This window comes from Lissotriton vulgaris, chromosome 5 (genome assembly GCF_964263255.1).
Source record: "Lissotriton vulgaris chromosome 5, aLisVul1.2, whole genome shotgun sequence".
NCBI classification, from domain to species: domain Eukaryota; kingdom Metazoa; phylum Chordata; class Amphibia; order Caudata; family Salamandridae; genus Lissotriton; species Lissotriton vulgaris.
Window position 1 is genome coordinate 1,528,939,510 of NC_141693.1, and position 20,796 is coordinate 1,528,960,305.

At 49.1% G+C, this 20,796-nt stretch overlaps 1 protein-coding gene across 2 annotated transcripts in view; it reads right to left on the minus strand.

The window, feature by feature from the left end:
- The window catches only part of LOC147712934 (cytosolic phospholipase A2 gamma-like), a 646,694-nt gene that overhangs the window by 454,186 nt on the left and 171,712 nt on the right, over window positions 1-20,796 (minus strand). The gene's annotated exons all lie outside the window — the stretch shown is intronic.

Below are 20,796 nucleotides of genomic sequence, written 5' to 3' on the forward strand. Positions count from 1 at the left end.
CCATGGGGCAGGGGGAACTGGCAATGGTCTCAACATACCAGACGGACATGCATGTGAAGGCTTACTAGTAGCACAAACAGGACAAGATTAAACAAATATCTGGACATCACGTGCCAATGTATCCCACCAAAGCCACCGCAGACAAAATTCCTTTGTCTTATGGATGCCAGGATGTGCCACCAAGGATGAAGAATGACACCACTGAAGAACCGTAGCCCTCAACTCAGGAGGTATGAACAAACTGTTCTCATTGTACAAAAACCCATCTTGAGCCACAAACTGAGTGGGATAACCAAGGAACAAGATCAACTTCCTTCATTTTCCTTTTTACTGATTCCATGAAATCGTCAACAGATACACCTCCTACTATTCTCTCGCTAGCCATCATAGGTCGTATGTCCTTCTCAACCTCTGCCTCGGACTCCTCCACATGTATACGAGACAGCGCGTCTGATTTGACTTGTTGGGCTGCAGGTCTATATGTAATAACAAAATCATATTCGTTAAAAAACAATACCCAACGCATCTGTCTAGGTGTCAAAGCTCTAGCACAGCGGAAAAATCAAGGTTTTTATTGTCTGTATATATCGTGATCGAATGCCGGGCTCCCCATAAGTGATGTCTCCATTCTTCGAATGACAACTTGATGGCCAGCAATTCTCTCTCGGCCACAGTATAGTTGCGTTCGGCTGGCAACAAGGTCTTCGAAAAGAATGCAATTGGATGCATAAACCCAGTCTCCTGATCTCTCTGCAAGAGCACTCCTCCCACAGCACATAAAGAGGCATCAGTTTCTACAAAAAATGGCAAAGCAGGGTCAGGATGCACCAATACAGGGGCAGAGGTAAACATACCAATCAACCTACTAAAAGCTGCCTGTGCCTTAGGTGACCAAACAAACAGGACCCCCTTTTTTAACAAGCCTATCATCGGCGCCACCACAACAGAAAGAAATGCGTTACTTACCTGTAACAGCAGTTATCCAGTATTGGTGTCTTTCATAGATTCACATGCCTGAATCATTCCCCGTCGCCGAGACGGGAGCCTCCGGTACATAAAAAAGTAATGTCCTAAGGACATACATAGAGAACATAGGCCGAAGGGCCTCCCCTTTGGGGCCTTTCCACGTCCTTATGTAAAAAGGACCGAACTCTCATCGTTAGCCAATCAGCTCCGACCTCCCTCTAGAACCTTCCCGGGAGGAGCCTCCGTCCCTCAGATTTTCGTACGCACCCAGCTAGGGTGTCGCAAGGTAGACATAGAGGTACGTGAGTCCTTACCGGGGAGGCGGGAGGGTTGCATGTGAATCTATGACACCAATACTGGATAACTGCTGTTACAGGTAAGTAACGCATTTCTTATCCAGTATTTGGGTGTCTTTCATAGATTCACATGCCTGAATCAGAGTAGCCAGCAGTTATACATGCATAGTGGTAAAGCACATTCTCACTTCCAGCAGATCTGCATAAATTACAGACAACATGAGAGAAACATGGTAATATACAGTCATGCATATAGCAGAAGAACCATGAAGAATGTGCATACCTGGATGGCGGGACGAGGTAAGGCTCACCTTATTGGAAGAGATGGCGTAGCACCGCTTGTCCCACTGCAGCATCCTTCTGCAGTTCGATGTCCAGGCAGTAATGCCTGGAAAAGGTGTGCGGGGACTTCCAGGTCGCCGCTCGGCAAATGTCTAGGACCGTCACTCCAGCGAAGAGCGCCGCCGACGCGGACATCGCCCTGGTAGAGTGGGCAGCCACTCGGTCCGTCAAAGGCCGTCCGGCCTGATCATGGCAAAACGCAATCGCTGATGAAATCCAGCGGGAGATGCTCTGTTTTGTTAGGGGCAAACCCCTTCGCGGGTTGCTGTAGGCTACAAACAGTTGAGAAGACTTTCTGACCTCTTTGGTTCTGTCCAAGTAGAATTTGAGACATCTTTTAAGGTCCAAGGAATGCAGCGCCCTTTCTGCCGCTGTGGAAGGGTTCGCAAAAAAGGACTTGAGGACAATTGGTTCGTTCAGATGAAAGTCTGAAGGCACTTTAGGTATGAATTTAGGGTTGGGCCTGAGTACCACTCGGTCGTGCCTGAATTGGAGATACGGTTCCTGAATAGACAGCGCCTGAAGTTCGCTGACCCTCCTGGCTGACGTCAGGGCGAGCAGGAGTGCCGTTTTCCAGGAGAGATGCTTGAGAGAGGCCCGGTGTATGGGCTCGAATGGGTGTTTCATGAGTTGGTTGAGCACCAAGTTCAACTGCCAGGTTGGAGGGACTTTCCGAGGCCTCGGAAAGGATCTGTAGAGCCCCTTCAGAAATTGCTTTATCAGCCGACTGGACCATAGTGAAGGTCCCGATGAGGTCCTGGTGAATCTAGAAATCGCAGCCAGATGAACCTTAATGGAGGCGTGAGCCAGCCCCGATTGAGCCAGGTGGAGGAGGTACGGTAGCAGCTGCACAGGGGTAACCCGTAGAGGGTGTAACCCCTTTTCCGAACACCACAAGCAGAACCTCTTCCACTTCAGCGAGTAGGTCTTGTTCGTACTGCCCGCCCTCGCTTTGGCTAGGACGGCCCTGCAGTCCTGCGGGATCTCTAGGTCTCCGAACTCTCGGTGCTCAGGAGCCAGGCCGATAATTTGAGCGAGCGGAGGTTCGGGTGGTGTACCTGGCCTCCGGACATCGTTAAGAGGTTCGGGTGTTGTCGCAGGTGAATCGGGGGCCTGATGGAGAGGCGAAGCAGGTCCGAGAACCAGTGTTGTCTCGGCCAGTACGGAGCAATCAGGATCAGGGTGCATGGCTCCGTCTTCATCTTCCGGAGGAGCCTCGGTATCATCGGGAACGGAGGAAAAGCGTACGCAAACACGCTGAACCAGCCGATGGAAAAAGCATTTCCCAGCGACCCCTGTTGGGGATGCCAGCTTGCGTAGCTTGGGCATTTGGCGTTCCCTGCCGTTGCGAAGAGATCGATCTTCGGGGTTCCCCATTGCGAGAAGAGGTGGGCCACTGTGTCGCCGTGCAGCTCCCATTCGTGGGAGAGAGAGGTCTGCCTGCTGAGGGCGTCCGCGATGGTATTGTCCTTCCCGGGAACGTACTCCGCCTTGAGGGAGAGCCCGTGTGCTACCAACCAGTTCCAGATTTTCTGCGATTCTCGTGAGAGAGAGAGAGATCGCGTTCCCCCTTGTTTGTTCAGGTAGTGCATCGTCATGGTATTGTCCGTTCTGACGAGCACCGGGGAAGTTCCGATACGTGGCAGGAATGCCTGCAGAGCCAGATACACAGCCCTCAGCTCTAGGAGGTTGATGTGTAGTAGTTTCTCTTGGGCCTCCCATTTGCCGCTGACTCGAAGGTCCAGTAGAACAGCGCCCCAGCCTTCCAGGGAGGCATCTGTCGTGATGACCAGAGGTGCCGGCGGCAGGAGGAACTGCAAGCCGGCCGTCAGGTGTTTCCGCCTTCTCCAAAACAGAAGGGCCTTTGTGATGGCCGGTGTGATCCTGATAACGTCCTCGAACGAGCCGGAACTCTGTTTCCATTGCCTCGCCAGAGCCTCCCATTGCGGTATGAGGAGAATGCAGGAGGACATCATCCCTAGCAGGGAGGTGAATGTCCTGACCTTGATGCGAGATTTCTTGGCCACCGCCGCGGCCAGAGACAGTATTTTGTTGGTCCTGTCCTCCGAGGGGAAGGCCTTTGCGCAATCCGTGTCTAAGGTAGCCCCTAGGAAGGTGACCCTCGTTGATGGAGTAGTGCAGGATTTTTTGAGGTTGATCGTCAGACCCAGCTGTTGAAAAAGTGCGCTGCAGGCGTTGGAGGAAGCGGTTGCTCTCCCCGGAGAGGGCGCCTTCACCAGCCAGTCGTCCAGGTAGGGGAATACCTGGTGACCTCTTTGCCGCAGGAAGGCTGCCACCGGCGCCAAGCACTTCGTGAAGATACGCGGCGCGGATTTGAGGCCGAATGGCAAGACCTTGAACTGATAATGTCTGCCTGCTACCTCGAACCGCAGGAACCTCCTGTGCCTTGTGAGGATGGGGATATGGTAGTAGGCGTCCTGTAAGTCCAGGGAGACCATGGAGTCTCCCCTCTCCAGCGCTCCCAGGATCTCCTGTAACGTTACCATCCGGAAGGACTGACTCCGAAGGAAGGCGTGGAGCGCCCGGAGGTCCAGGAGTGGTCTCCACTTGTCTCCCTTTTGTTGGACCAGGAAGAAGTGGGAAGAAAATCCCGTCCCCTTCTGGGACGCTGGGACCCTCTCGATGGCTCCTTTTACCAACATGGCGGAGACTTCCTTGAGAAGGAGGTGCAGGTGTTTGTGCGCGCGCTTCAGCGGAGGTGTGTTGGGAGGGGTGTTGATAATTTCGAGGGAATGTCCAAATTGAATTATCTGTAGTACCCACCGATCCGTAGTGATTTTTCGCCAATTGGGGAGGAAGTGGGTCAGTTTTCCTCCAATTTGAAAGGATTGAGACGGTGGTGGGACTGGCTGGAGTAAATGGTCACTGGCGGCCGCCAGCGCCCTTCTTGGCGGACTTGCCTCTGAAGGATGACCTCCCATAGGACGACTGTCGGTTCTGTTGTTTGTGCTGGGGCTGGTTCCTGTTGCCGTAGGAGTAGGACGACCCATTTTGGTAGGAACATCTGTAGGAATACTGGCCTCTGGAGCGGCCACCCCGAAAGGACTGGTTCCGGGACTGGAGGGAGCCCAGCGCCCTTGCCGTGTCGGTATCCTTCTTAATGGCCTGGAGTGCTTCGTCTATCTTTTCCCCAAAAAGAAACTGACCATCGAATGGCATGTCCAGCACCTTAGATTGTACCTCTTGTCGAAAGGACGTTGCCTTGAGCCAGCCCTGGCGTCGGAGCACGGCAGCCCCGGCTAATTGGCGGAATCCAGTCATGGCTGCGTCGATGGCGCAGTCGATGATCTCTGCAGCTGAGTTTTGTCCTTCCGCTAGGAGAGCTTTCACCTCGTCCTGGACCGTGGCTGGCAGGTCTTGCAGGTAGGGGGCAATGTCCTCCCATAGCTGGCGGTTGTAGCACCCTAGCAGGGCGATGGAATTTGCCACCTTGATGGTCATGGCGGACGTGGTAGAGAACCGCTTGCCAATGGTGTCCAATTTTCTGCCTTCCTTGTCCGGGGGTGCGGACAGTGGCGAGGATGGGTTGCGGGATTGTTTTTGGGCCGCCTGAGTCACTACCGAATCCGGTTTGGGGTGGCCGGTAAGGCAGGCCGGCGCGGTAAGCGGGGCCTTATATTTTTTGTCCAGGCGCGGAACAACCGCAGGCACCGAGGCAGGCGTAAGCATCAACTTCTTGCCTTGTTCCCACAGAAAGTCTATAACTGGAATAGACTTGGCCGACTTCTGGCTGTGCTCCTTGAAATCATGGAGGAAGCATTCTGTTTCCGTGGATTCCACCGCCATGTGAAACCTCTTAGCCGCCCTGTCCACTAGCCTGTGGAAGCCCCCAACGTCCGTCGCTTCAGTTGGGCGCGGTTGTGGGGATGCCGGGGTCGACGAATGCTGGGATGACGCAGCATCGGCGTCGTCGTTTCTCGGGTCCGAGTCGACGTCTTGCACTTCACCTTCCTCCAAGTCCGCCTCCTCCTCCTCCTCCTCATCCTCAGAGGAGTCCTCTACCTGAGGCTGTCGAGCACGAGGTAGGGGTTGGTTCCGAGGCCGGGACTGGAGAGCGGAAGGACGCGAGGCCGACGGCTGCGCCTGGGTGACCGGTGCCTGGGTTCCGCTGTCGGCATCCGGAAATCTTTGCTTATAGTCCTGCACTAGGCAGCGCAAATCGTTGACCAGGGATACGGGCAAACAGATCATCGGGGTGGTTTCCGTGCGGACACTTGAGTGTACGGAACGTTCCTGATACATGACTTCCTCCTGGTCCTCGTGAATGTCCGATAGGGAGGTGGCCGGATCGGGCTGGTTCTCCTCCTCGGAATCCTCACTATGCAGAGCTACCTGCTCCTGATCGGGTGGCAACCCCTTGTTGGGGGAACCGAGGAAGGTGGAATCGAGTGAATGGAGACCTCGACCAATCTGGATTCCTTCCAAGATGGCGCCGGGGTCCCTTCCGACGACGTGCGTGAAGATGGCGCGCCTGCCGTTTGGGTTGGCGACTGTAACGATTCCGATATTGTCGATGGCACCAAAGTCTGCGGGGACAATTGAACCGTGGACTTACTGGTGGTAGAGCCTTCAACTTGAGATTTCTTGGGCGAAGGCGGGCCTTTTGAACTTGACCTTGACTGTTTAGGTGACGAACCTTCGGTTTGAGATTTCTTCGGCGAAGGCGGACCTTTTGAACTTGACTTGGATGTCTTAGGCGACGATGACGCAGACAGTGGGGACACCGTCGATGGTCCTGTTTTGGTCTTGGACGAAGACTTCAGAGGAATGGTAGAGGAGACCGGTGCGCCTGAGGACGCAGTGGTGGTCGTTGTGGCCGTCGCGGAGGGCGATGAGGCCGTAGTGGTCGACACGGTGGTCGAGACCGAGGTGGTCCGCTTAGTAGATGGAGCGGGTTTCTTGAACCTCTGGTCGTCTCGAACAGACACGGAGGAGGTGGTGGAACGTGCCTCCGAAGGCTTCCTATGCGCTTTCTTGGGAGGAGTGTCTGTCTCTCCAGGGGACTGCTCCCTGGGTCTCTTCATGGAGACTTTTGAGGACACGGAGACACTACCCTCGGAAGATTCCAGAGTGTCTCGGTCCTTAAGCCTGTCGAGCCATTCGAGAAGGCGAGCCTCTCTTTCCTTTACAGTCTTCTTTGGGAAGGCTCTACACACCCTACACTTGTCAGAGACGTGGTCAGGGTACAGGCAATACAAGCACAGGTCGTGCTTATCCTCCGCTTGAATCCGCTTCTTGCCGCAGGAGGAACAGGCCCTGAGAAGGGCTTTCTTTTGCGAGTCTGCCATGGATGAAGCCTTTTTATTGGATTCCGACATGGGAGACGGCAGTCGAAGATAGGATAATTATTCCTTTGAACAAAGGGATTTCCAGAGAAGTTTGAGACTTCGAAGCAAAAAAACCTGAAGAGCTCAGGTTGGAGACTCCCTAGCACAACGTGCGGTAGAAAATCTGAGGGACGGAGGCTCCTCCCGGGAAGGTTCTAGAGGGAGGTCGGAGCTGATTGGCTAACGATGAGAGTTCGGTCCTTTTTACATAAGGACGTGGAAAGGCCCCAAAGGGGAGGCCCTTCGGCCTATGTTCTCTATGTATGTCCTTAGGACATTACTTTTTTATGTACCGGAGGCTCCCGTCTCGGCGACGGGGAATGATTCAGGCATGTGAATCTATGAAAGACACCCAAATACTGGATAAAGTGGGAGATAAAACGCCGATAAAAATTGGCAAAACCTAACAAAACCTGCACATCCTTAACACAAGTTGGAATCGGCCAAGTGACAATGGATTCAATCTTCCGTGGGTCCATCCTTATGCCATTCGCAGACACAATGAAGCCCAAGAACTCCACGCTTGATGTGTGAAATTGGCACTTCAACTTAATGAACAAACTATGTTCCTTCAATTTCTGCAGGACCTGGGTAACATGAGACTCGTGCACTTCCATGGACTCAGAAAAAATCAAAATATCATCAATATAAACAATAACATTTAAATCCAAAAAATCCCTCAACACCTCATTAATAAAAAACTGAAAAGCAGCAGGAGCATTACATAAACCAAAAGGCATAACACAATACTCAAACAAACCAAATTCGGTCCCGAATGCTGTTTTCCATTAGTTTCCGGTACAGACACGAATGAGGGGATATGCCCCCGTTAAGTCCAATTTGGTGAACACCTTGGCATGCTTCAGCTGATCCAATAATACCGGAATCAACAGGAGGGGGTATTTGTTCTTTACGGGGACTTTATTAAGAGCCTTATAGTCCACACACGCGTGCATACTAGCCTCCTTCGGTATAAAGAAGATAGCTGAAGATACAGGAGAGGAAGAGGGACGTATAAACCCCTTTGCCAACAGGTCATCCACATACACCTTCAAATGCCGTTCTTCAGACTCCGACAATGCATATATGCGACTACAAGGCAACCTAGCACCAGGCAACAAATTAATACGGCAGTCAAAGGATCGATGTGAGGTTCCGTGACAATTGCAAGTGATGTTTTCGACTCGCACGAATATGGTCGAGTCTGGTATCTACGAACCGCAAATGACGAGTTTAGTAAGTGTGCGCAGTTTCGCTGTGCTAACTTAAACCGTTCGTTTGTTATGTGGGTTTTTCAATCTGTACCCACGGGTTCCATCTTAGATACGGCATCCATTTTGTTTCTTGCCCTCAAGTAGCCAGCGAACGGACGCTGTCCGCCTCGCGACCCTGGGACTCCCAAGATATTTGCGGAAGACACATGTTCCTTGTAAGTGTCTTTATGACGAGGGGGATGATACTGTAAGGCAGATGGCCCCGCTCGAGGCTCATCTTGCCGTGCCGGTTTATTGTCTCAGCCGTGCATCTCATTAGGCACGTCCCTTTGATGCCTGTATCTTGTGTTTCCCGATACCTCCCCTTTTACACCCTTTCCGATCTCCCCACTGTTTCCATCTTCCTCTGCACCTGTCTTCGTTCCTATTTCGATCTGTTTTACTGCCGATTGGAATGCACTAATGTTGGGAAGATGGGTTTTTACAGTTGGGAACCGCCAAATGTTTCCACACTTATGTTCCGGACCTTGTGTGTATCAAAGTGACCAAAACGACCCCTCTGGGGGATGATTGTGGGAACCAGGTTGTAAACCTTTGTGTATCATGTTGTCCTATGTGTAAATTCTGTATAAAAGGAGCGATCCACAGAACCAATTTGAAGCAGTCTCCCCAAGTTGCACGTGTTGTACTTGTCGTGACTTCTGTGTTCCCTGCAGTAAATAAACCTTGAATCTTTGACGCCGAAGGAAGTGTCCCGTGTCTCTGTCATTCGTACGCCGGAGCAGGTTACCCACGAAGGTTTCAGGTGTTGTGCCCTGGCATCGCTGGGTCTTAAAGAACCCAGTCCTTCAGTTGGCGCCCAACGTGGGGCTGCATCAGTGGTACCGGTCCAAGCCCGACGATCGTGAGGAACTTCGTGTGAAATCTCCGAGGGAAGGTGCACTCCGCTTCATCGATCCTGTTGTCGAAACAAGTGGCCCGAAGACTTTTCCCGCTAAGATTCCCGCCTCCTGACGGCTGCGACGGACTGCTGCCCTGACTGTAGACCTGTTTTGGCGCCTGGCGTAGACCTTGGTATAGCGAGACGATTGACGGGCCTTCCTGGTGACGCCATCGATCTTTGAGTTAAGTATTTGTGGGTCGCTCCCAGAGTCCTTGGTTGTTGACACTTTAGCGAGTGTTTTTGTTGTTGACGCTGTATGAGTGTTTTTGTCGGTGACACTTTGCTAGCGTACTTTGTTGTGTTATTTGACGACTGCAGCTGTCAAAAACCGAGGGTTTTTGCTCTTTGCTGGGACTTGGTAAATCCCGTAACCCTTGAAGTTTGTGAAACTCGGCTAGTGTGCAAGATGCCTGGTCGTAGTACGTTGTTCAGTTGTTTCAGACCGTGTGGTGTGGATTCCCGACTGGAGGACTCGTGTCCGATACCTTCGGTTGGAACTCCGACTTATGAAGTGTACAGTAAACATGGGCTAGGCCCGATTACCTTTAATGATTATTGGATTCGTTATACAAAGAAGGACGGTGTCCTTAGTTGGCCACCTCATGGTAGCTTTGAGACCCCGATCCTAGATAACCTAGAGGCTAAATTGTTTGAGAAAAAGTCAAGGCCGGCCATGTTTGATGCCTTTCGGTTGTGGCGTAATGAAGCCCGACAGAAAGAAATCAGACAGACTAAACGAAATCAGAGAAATAATATAGCTACTATTGTAAAGAAAGCAGAGCAATTTCAGCATGATAAGGAGGTTAAGGAAAAGGAAGTGTTTGATAGATTACAGCGTATGACTATAGATAAATGCTATCCTACTTTGCCTACGGAGTCGGAAAAGAAGGAAGAGGCAGTTGAGGATCCTTTAATGTCCTATCTTATGAAGTCGCCACCTCCGTATGTACAGGGTACCATGGCTCCTGTGATTCCCCCTGTACCTGTTCCTGCACCTATTCTTCCTTTGCCTGTTCCTCAACCTGCACCCGTTCTTCCGACTGTTCCTGCTCCTTTGCCTGTTGCTATTCCTACTGCTCCTCCGCTTCCACATACTCCTGCTCCTGCTCTGTTAACTCCTGTTGTTGCTTCTGTTTCTACTCCTTCACTTGTTAGTCCTGTGTCCTATACTTCTCCTTGTACTCGTAGTCGTAATTCTCCTCTTGCGGCTAGCTTCTTTCATTCGCTCGGACCTGTTCTTGGGTCCGCTGGTTCCGATGGTCCTCAGAGACGTAGTCAGCTTCCTGGTAACAGGGAACGCGCTTCGCTATATAATATGGCGATGGGTTGGATGACACATCCCCTTAGAAATCCACCACGTATTGTACTCGACACGTTTTGTCAATTCAATATACCAACCCAAAGATTTGTGTTCGAGGAGATGTGTAAGGTTCTTCGTGATCAGATATCGGCCGACGCACCTGACGAGGTGCTGACCGCTTTGTCTGATCTACAACTTCAGTTCTCGACTGGACTGATAGTGGATACCAATGTTCGACGTGCTGTTGAACGGTTGCTATCTTTTCGTCCCACTCCTATACCTCAAGCCTTGTTTGTTGAGGATGTTGAAAGACAGCCAGATGAGTCTGGTCAGTTTCCCATGCGGGAAGTTCCACCAGTATGGATGCCAGCTAATCCTAATGCATAACCTCCGATATTGGCGCATTTCCAGAGAGTGTGGATACATCTCCCATGGAAACGATCGGAAGTGTTACAGGTAAAGCAATCTTTGCCTGACCCTCGCAAAAATCCTGCAGGGTACTATAAGGAATTATCGCAGCTCGTAGACGCTACGATAATGAATCTTGCCGATCTCGACATGTTGTTCGGCAATGTTGTGCCTCAACCGGTATGGGCTAAGATTCGTCAGGAGAATCATCCGAATGAATTAGGTGGTGCTTGGGCTGCCATAGTAGCGGCGGATGCCCGACAAACTGGTGGTGCTAAACCCGAGCAGCTGATTGCTGATCTTCCTCAAAGAATAATAACGTTAATGAAAACTCTTATGCCAGCTATGAGGGTCAATTGGGACAAATTGTCAGCTTGTAAACAGAAAAAGGACGAGAGTGTCTCCGATTTCTTTACGAGGTTCGAGGAGGCATTCATCGATCATAGTGGTCAGGATATGAGCACTGAGGGTGGTCAAAGGTTGTTCGTGGATAAATTTGTTTCGAACTTATTGCCCGATTTGAGCAATAAATTGAAGAATTCAGAAAGTGCGTGGGCCGTTACTACTTCAGCTCAGATATTGGCCACGGCACAATATTATGAGAACAGAGAGAAAGAAGAGAACGACCGTGCTGATAAAAAAACGAAAGAGCTTAAAACTAAAGTGTTGCTTCAGCAAGCGTATCCTCCACGTTTGAATCAGAATACTTCGCAACAAAATAGATCACAGCTGCAATCAAACAGATCACAATCTCGTAATGACTCCTCTTCCCAAAGATCCTCGTTAGCGTACAATCAATGTGCTTATTGTAGACAGGAGGGACATATCAAATTCAATTGTCCTGTTCTAAACGAACGTAATAGTGGTAATTCATCTAGAGGAGGTCGTGGTGGTTCACAGCAGGCACCACGTGGTAGAGGTCGTGGTGCTCAGAACGATCGCTTAGATAACTCATCACATTCCGATGATGGTTTTGATCAACGTGGATCGTCGCAAGGACGATCTGCGCAGTACAATGTAGATGATTATTACGTCGATCAGGGAACTGACGACAGTAATTACTAGGACAGCCGAAGACAAGGAGAGGGAGTAGTATCAGTTCCGGTTGATCAGAGAGGGCCTTACGTCGCAGTTGCTACATCGGGCGTCGTTGAGCCTTTTCTGTTGGACACTGGTGCAGCGAAAAGTTCCATTAAGCATTCGAAACTCCCTGGCGCACCTTTGTCTGGCTTAACAAATGTTTCCGTTGGATTTTCTGGCGCCCCCGTTAGCAATCCAGTTTTGCGCCCTTTGCCCCTTACAATTGGGCCTCGTGAGCTAGAGGCTCCGTTGATTTTGACTACGGGTTGTGGTGAAAATCTTTTGGGCCTGGATTTGCTTGAACGTTTGTATGCAACTTTGTATTGTTCTCCTGTGGGTGTAAAGCTTATGTTGGGAGAGAGGGTTGTCTCTCCTATGTACTTGTCTCTCGATAAGCTTCCACCGGAATTGAGTTCTCTTCCTGCGTCTTTGTGGGCAACAGGTCCCAATGATGTGGGCCTGCTTGATATCTCACCTTATGTTGTTCAGTTGAAATCCAATGTGCGATTGCCACGCATTCCCCAGTATCGTATCTCTCTTGATGGTGAACGAGCACTGTTAGCGATCATCTATGATTTGATCGAGAAAGACGTTATTGAGGAAACACGGGGAAACGTGTGCAACAGCCCTGTACTGCCCATTCTAAAACGTACTGATCCTTCGAAACCACCTGTTTATCGTTTTGTTATCGATTTACGGGAGGTGAATAAAATTGTGATTCCTCAGTTCCCCGTTGTGCCTGACATCACGGCGCTACTGACTCTGATTCCAGCTTCTGCATCGTGGTTTTCGGTGATTGACTTGAAGAATGCGTTCTTCAGCATTCCCATTGCGGAAGAGAGCAGAGACCTTTTCGGTTTCTCTCTTGGTGGACGCAGCTTCCGGTTTAAACGCGCTCCTCAGGGCTACTGTGAAAGTCCATTGATTTACAGTCAAGCCTTGAAGGGTCAACTGGATGCATTTCGGTTGCCGGCTGGTGCGGCCTTAATCCAATACGTCGATGACCTATTGGTGGCTGCAGATACTCAGGACATTTGCAACATCGCTACGGTATCGCTGCTGCAACATCTCTGCTAGTTAAATCACAAGGTGTCACCTTCTAAACTCCAATATTGTTGTCAAGAAGTGACCTATCTAGGTCACTTATTGTCAAAGGAAGGAAGGCGGTTGACCCCAGAGAGAATTGCAGCGATTGCACGAATGGCTGTGCCAACAACCCAAAGAGATGTGCGTGCCTTTTTAGGTATTACGTCGTACTGCAGGCAATGGATTCCTAATTTTTCATTGCTAGCGAAACCATTAGTGGCTCTTACGTGCAAGGATGTTTCAACTCCTTTACCATGGACGGAAGAATGTCAGAAAAGTTTTTCTGAATTACGTGATTCATTGTGTTCGGCTCCTGTGTTAGGTACTCCTGACTATAGCAAGCCGTTTACATTATATGTTCACGAGAGGGAAGGTTGTGCGTTGAGTGTCTTAACGCAACCTTTTGGTGGAAAGCAACGTCCATGTGCATATTTTTCCTCGACCTTGGACCCGGTAGCTAGAGCATTGCCGAGTTGTTTACGAGCGACGGCGGCAGCCGCGGTCTCCATCCGACAATCAGCAGGATTGGTCATGGATAATATGCTTACGGTGATGGTTCCGCATGCAGTCGACACCCTTTTAAATCGTACAAAAACTCAGCACTTGACGAGTGCGAGGTTGTCTGGGTACGAGTTGACGCTGTTGGCAAGCCACATTCAAATAAAACGTTGTAATGTTCTGAACCCGGCAACTTTGTTACCAATTAGCTCAGAGTCAGATGAAATAACAGAACACGATTGTTATTTGAGGACAGAGGAGGAAACAAAAGGTCGAGTGGACCTTAAAAACACCCCATTGGAAGACCCAGATGGAACACTGTATGTGGATGGTTCATGTTTCAAGTTGTCGAATGGCGATGTGACTACTGCATATGCTGTTGTAACGTTGAATACTGTTGTTGAGACTGCACGATTAAATCAGAATTCTGCCCAAGCCGCAGAGCTGATCGCTCTCACTAGAGCGTGTGTGTTAGCGAAAGGGAAACGTGTGAATGTGTTTACCGACAGCCAATATGCCTTTGGCGTCGCGCATAGTTTTGGACGGTTGTGGAGAGAGAGAGGTTTTCTAACATCGCATGGCACGAAGATTCAGCATGGCCAGCTTGTGAATGATCTTTTGGATGCACTTACGTTGCCTAAGCAAGTGGCGATTGTCAAATGTAGTGCGCATCGTAAGGTGACGGATGATGTTGGTCGTGGTAATGCGTTTGCGGATGAGACTGCTAAGGAGACTGCCCGGAACCTTAGCACTCGAATGTATGTGACGAGTTCGGTTAGGTGGCCTACAGAATCGAGTATGTGTGAGGACACTATCGAGAGTGTGAAAGCAATTCAGAATGAGGCCACCGAGACTGAAAAGGCGAAGTGGAAAGAAAGTACGGGAAAGTTGGATGCGAATGGTTGTTGGACTGATTTATCGGATCAGAAAAGATGGATGTTGCCTGATGCGTATGTGCTGGCTGTTGTGACTATGGCGCATGGGTTAGCACATATTAGCGCGAAAGGTATTTGCAAGTTGTTGTCCCCTGTGTGGAAGAATGATGGTATTACGAAATGTGCTGAACGCTTGGTTAAGAATTGTATGGTATGTATGTTGTACAATCCTGGTAAGGGAACCCCAACTCCTCCTGGTAGTTTTGCTCCCCCTTCATGTCCCTTTGAGGTGATTCAATTGGACTTCATCCATATGGAGCGATGCAATAACCTGAAATACGTTTTAGTTGTGGTTTGCGCATTCTCCCGATGGATCGAGGCCTATCCTCTCAAAGACAATACTGCTTTGTCTACTGCGAAAATCCTACTGAAGGAATATTTTCCTCGGTATGGAATGCCTAGAGTTGTGTGGTCAGATAACGGAAGTGAGTTCGTGGGGAGTGTGATGAAGAGTGTGTGTAAGGGCCTTGGAATTAATCAGAAATTCCATAGCGCCAATCATCCCCAGTCAGCTGGTTTGGTTGAAGGGTACAATGGCACCCTTAAACTAAAACTAGCGAAGATTCAAGCTACGACTGGTCTCTCGTGGCCTGACGCTTTACCTTTAGCATTACTGTCAACAAGGGCAACTGTACACTCCCGAGTAGGGCTCAGTCCCTATGAAATAGTGTTCGGTCGTCCTGCCAATGTTTGGGGGGTCCCTAGACCGGGTGCCTTTTGTGATCTTGAGTATCCAATGTTGATCGATTATCTTCATGACTTGACTGCTAAACTGAGGTTAATTCACCAACAGGTTCACGAAGCATTGCCGACGCAGACGGAGGGTCCAGGCCACCAGCTCCAGCCCGGAGATTGGGTGGTAACGCGAAACTTTTTGCGCAAGAACAATTTGGATCCCAGGTTCACTGGACCTTACCAGGTTCTCCTTGTCACGAGAACTGCCGTTCGTCTTGAGGGACGTAAGAATTGGGTGCATGCCACCCATACTAAAAAGGTCCCTATCCCGTTGCCAGCAGACTCGTGGGTGAGGAAAGGCATTGCATCAACTGAAACCGAAGGATTGCTGGCCTTTGTGCCTTTCAGTGACGCACAACTTGTCGGAGAATCCTCAGTGCAGCAGAAAGACACTGTCGAACATTTGTCAGCAAAAGACTCAAGACCAGAACATTCAGCTGATCATCAGGGCGTTGTCCCTTCAACGGATCCTTTGTTTGACGAACAGACACGTCCTGGGAAAACCCGATACTTTTTGCGATCCAGCACCAGAGACTAATAAAAGATCCTGTTCTGTCCTTTGACAATTGCATTATCCCGTTTTCCACGACCAGTTTGAACACTCATATCATTGTGATTATTTTTGTATATATTCATTGAGCGTCGTTCCTTATACTTTTTGCTTCCACAGCTGAGAAACATTGTTTTCGCATATATATTTGTGAAATAAAGACCGTAGGGCCGCGCGCGTACTTCCTTCTGGTTAGTAGGTCTTGACACTAGGTTAAAGACCGTCGGTTCCTGGGAACTCCTAGGGATTGACTACTGCTACACAGAACGAAGTGCGTCAAGAAACGTTGCGGACGGTCGTAGGGGATGGCATTTTCGAAGCTGACGGACTTGGAAGGAGCTCAAGCGCAAAGATTCAAGCTGCAGCAATTTAGTCGTACCAAATGTTTTAAATTCCAAATATTCGTATTGTTTTTGACTGTTTCTGCATTATTGGCGGGTGGGGTGTATTACACGATGTTTTACTTCTTACCTTCTGCCATACCTACTCCTACCACTGACCCTAAACTCACCTCCACTGCATCTCCTCATTCTTTTCATATCTTACCTGAACATGAGCAGGCTAGACGTGCAGAATTCCGCAACAATTCCTTTATTCAGCTCCTTCACCAGCATCAGTTAGTGGTTAACACTACTAATTGTTGGGTGTGTGGGTTGATGCCACATACTACAGATAAGGGAATTCCATATCTGGTGTTACCGTATAGTTCCCAAGGGTCTGCTCGAGCATTTCAAACAATGTTTCGAAGCGCACTGGGTTTCCACCCAATTCGAGAACCACGTTCCCCCTACTCTGGTCCTACCTCGTACCAAAAACCTTTGTCTATAGCAATAGAGGATTTAGATAGCGATATCTATGATCCCTCGCTTATTCCTGAAGAAGAGGTACAAGCCTATAGGGTCCTAAGTAGAGGCGAATATAGTGTGTTCACTAGTGAAAAACAGCTTAAAAGCTCGCCTCCGATATGGGTCGTACCCCACATTGGTAATTTTTGTCTAATAGGTCGCGGCCGAAGATCGAAAGCCCGACTTGGAGAGAGCGCTTGTACTGAAAATTACATTTTGCCGATGGTCTCGTCCCCTGTGTTCCTGGCTGCCAAGGGTACCTACTTTATCTGTCATGATCGTGCGTATGCATGGTTGCCCTTTGACTTCATGGGCTCATGTTTTATCGCAAACTAGTTGCCTCCTACGTTTACTGTAGATGCAGATTATCACAAGACTAGAGTTGTGAGAGGCGTAATTAGCGAAGAGGATACTGCCGGTCAAGAGGCAGGAGACTTTTTCAAGGGTTTCCTCCCGTTTTGGGGACCTATGGTTAATAGTAGGAACCTGAGACAGTTGACTCGAGTGGTAGAATCGACAGCTAATATTACTGCCAGTGCCCTTGGTAATATCACCACTGAACTTCAGGCGGATAGACTTATGACGTTACAAAACCGTATGGTTTTAGACGTGATCTTAGCAGATCGAGGTGGGGTATGTAAGGTGATCCATTCGAGCTGCTGTATTTTCATTCCTGATAACGCTCCGACTGTCTATCAAGCCATCTCTAAGTTGCATAAAATCTCCGAATCCATACACGTGGATGTAGGGGATTGGACGCTACTTGGATGGTTTTGGGGCCTAATGTCGACTTGGGGTTGGAAGATTCTGATGATCATCGGAGTCGTTGTGGCGTTCCTGTTCACGTGTTGCCTTTGTGTGCAGTGCGGTCCTGCCTTATGTGGCCTCTGTGCTACAACGTGTATGAGACAGCCACCTGTTACCAAGGGGACTCGGTTGGACAGAGCTATGCTACAGCAACATCTTGATGGTCTGATGAATATCGAATATGATTCCGACTAGTGCTTGCCTACATGAGGGCAAAAGGAGCGTCTGAGGTTCCATGACAATTGTAAGTGATGTTTTCGACTCGCACGAATATGGTCGAGTCTGGTATCTACGAACCGCAAATGACGAGTTTAGTAAGTGTGCGCAGTTTCGCTGTGCTAACTTAAACCGTTCGTTTGTTATGTGGGTTTTTCAATCTGTACCCACGGGTTCCATCTTAGATACGGCATCCATTTTGTTTCTTGCCCTCAAGTAGCCAGCGAACGGACGCTGTCCGCCTCGCGACCCTGGGACTCCCAAGATATTTGCGGAAGACACATGTTCCTTGTAAGTGCCTTTATGACGAGGGGGATGATACTGTAAGGCAGATGGCCACGCTCGAGGCTCATCTTGCCGTGCCGGTTTATTGTCTCAGCCGTGCATCTCATTAGGCACGTCCCTTTGATGCCTGTATCTCGTGTTTCCCGATAACTCCCCTTTTACACCCTTTCCGATCTCCCCACTGTTTCCATCTTCCTCTGCACCTGTCTTCGTTCCTATTTCGATCTGTTTTACTGCCGATTGGGATGCACTAATGTTGGGAAGATGGGTTTTTACAGTTGGGAACCGCCAAATGTTTCCACACTTATGTTCCGGACCTTGTGTGTATCAAAGTGACCAAAACGACCCCTCTGGGGGATGATTGTGGGAACCAGGTTGTAAACCTTTGTGTATCATGTTGTCCTATGGGTAAATTCTGTATAAAAGGAGCGATCCACAGAACCAATTTGAAGCAGTCTCCCCAAGTTGCACGTGTTGTACTTGTCGTGACTTCTGTGTTCCCTGCAGTAAATAAACCTTGAATCTTTGACGCCAAAGGAAGTGTCCCGTGTCTCTGTCATTCGTACGCCGGAGCAGGTTACCCACGAAGGTTTCAGGTGTTGTGCCCTGGCACCGCTGGGTCTTAAAGAACCCAGTCCTTCAGATGGGACGGGAGATTATTGGCCTGACCCTTATCAAATACATCACTGAACATGGAATAAGGGGCTGGTATCTGTGAATGTAAAGCCTCTCCTCCATCACCCACTGCACAAGTTAATGGTGATATCCTATCAGTAGCAACCTGATAACAGTTTTGTAAACAATGTACTGAGTCCAAAGTCAAAGTTAGTCTCACCCAATCTATTCGAGGATTATGCAGCTGCAGCCAAGGAACACTAAGAACCACATAGAAGGAAGGAGCATCAATCAAATCAAAACAAAGTAACTCCGAATTACCATTGTCACATAACAGACACAAAGGGTCTGTTTTCCGTGTTATGTATCTCAAAGTCAATTCAGTTCCGTCAATTGCACGTACAGGCTCTGGCTGCTCCTTATATACACAAGGGACCTTCAATTTGTCTGCTAACTGTATATCCATAAAATTGCCTGTTGCTCCTGAATCAAGCAACACCGAGACAGTGACTCTATGGTTATTCGTGATCACTAGACAAGCTGAGATAGTGAAATGCCTCGGCACTCTCTGCACTGCCCCTGCGACCTCATATGATGCAAAATATGCTTCTTGAGTCATGGCCCTTTCCTGTTTCTCCACAAATGCCACCTCATTCTTTGGGCTAACACTAGATGGCTTTACTGGGCATTCACAAGCGTAATGGCCCGCGTGGCCACAATACAAGCACAAATTCAATTCTTGCCTTCTTCCTTTTTCCTCATTAGTCAATGGGCCTCGTACCCCATCAATCCCCATAGGTTCGGGCCCTGGCTTATGATCACTGGGTGATTTGTTTTCAGTCTTTACCAACATTGTTTGTGAAGCTTGAAAGCGATTACGCTCACCACGCCTTTCCAATAACCGATGATTCAGTTTTAACACCAAGTCTATGAAAGTCACACAATCGTCCGGAGGATCCACAACCTGGGATACAATGTCTTTCAAATCCTCACACAACCCCTGATAAAACAAGGAAGTTCCCTTTTCCGTTGGCCACTGAGTTTCTGACACCAAACAGTTAAACGTAGAAATATAAGTTAACAAATCCGGTTTGCCCTGCCGTAGCTTCAATAACTCGACATCGCTCGCCTGCATAAAAGCATGTTTAGCAAACAGACATCACATCTGTTCCTTAAAAGCCTGATAATTGTATAAGACTCGATCATCATTGTCCACCAATGGAACAGACCACAAAGCCGCTGTTCCTGCAAGTACGAAATGATAAACGCCACCTTGGCGGAATCATCCGGAAAAGCATTAGGACGACACATAAAATGCAAGTGGCACTGGTTCATAAACGTGCTGTATTTATTACAGTCACCTGAAAACCGTTCTGGCGCAGCCAACGGTACAGGGACAGGAGTCCTCACTGTCACTGCTATAGGTGTTCCTCCGCTTGCACCCTGCCCTGCCCCCCTAACAAATTGAAAAATGTCGGGTTGTACTACAGGACCCTGACTCCTACTCTGGTCTCTAGCTTTTACTAAACTAAGCTCCTGTCTCAACTCCATGTTTTCCTGCCTCAAATCCTGCACTTGGGACTGCAATGACGTAATGGCCCCCATCAGATCCCTTAAGGTGGGGCCCTCATCTTCACCCATTGGATTCCCGGTCCCATTCAGCCCCGGCCAGGCAGCGTATAAATTAGTGGGCTTGGCTTTCTGTCAACTTTCACCGTCCAACTATACCCAACGCTGCGGGAACGAGGATGATCCCAATCCTCTACCCATACCCCTATGAAGAGCACAGTTCACCTGGGCGCCGGGAGAGGGTGGGGTAGAAATAGGGTGGGCAACGACGGACTTCACTTGTCTAATATGTCTTCTTTATACTGTTCTTAGAGGTATATCATACAGCATTGTTATACCAGTTTAGGACAGGCTGCGTGACAGAACTGGTATCCAACTCTGGTAACCACCGAACGATCCAAAATCCGGAGGGGGGAAAGTATCCAGAAGTCCAGCGTAAGGGAATTATCAGGGGAAAAAGTCTGCAGAAATAAAAAAACCCTACTTCTTTTTATTTATCAAAGAATAGCTCTAAAAGCTTTCTTTTCATAATATTAGAAGTGGCCACTTAGTAAAAAAGAATGTAGTACTAAATTCAAGTAAAGTAAGGAGAAACGCTACAAACTCTGTGTAGCCTTCGTTTATGCACCCAAAGTATGCATAACGACATGGAGCAATTACAAAAAACCCGGAAACGGGTGTTCCAGGAGCTCAAATTCAACACGCAGCCGCGTACTGAATTAATCAACCCGGCAAAACGTATATAAATGCCTGGGAAG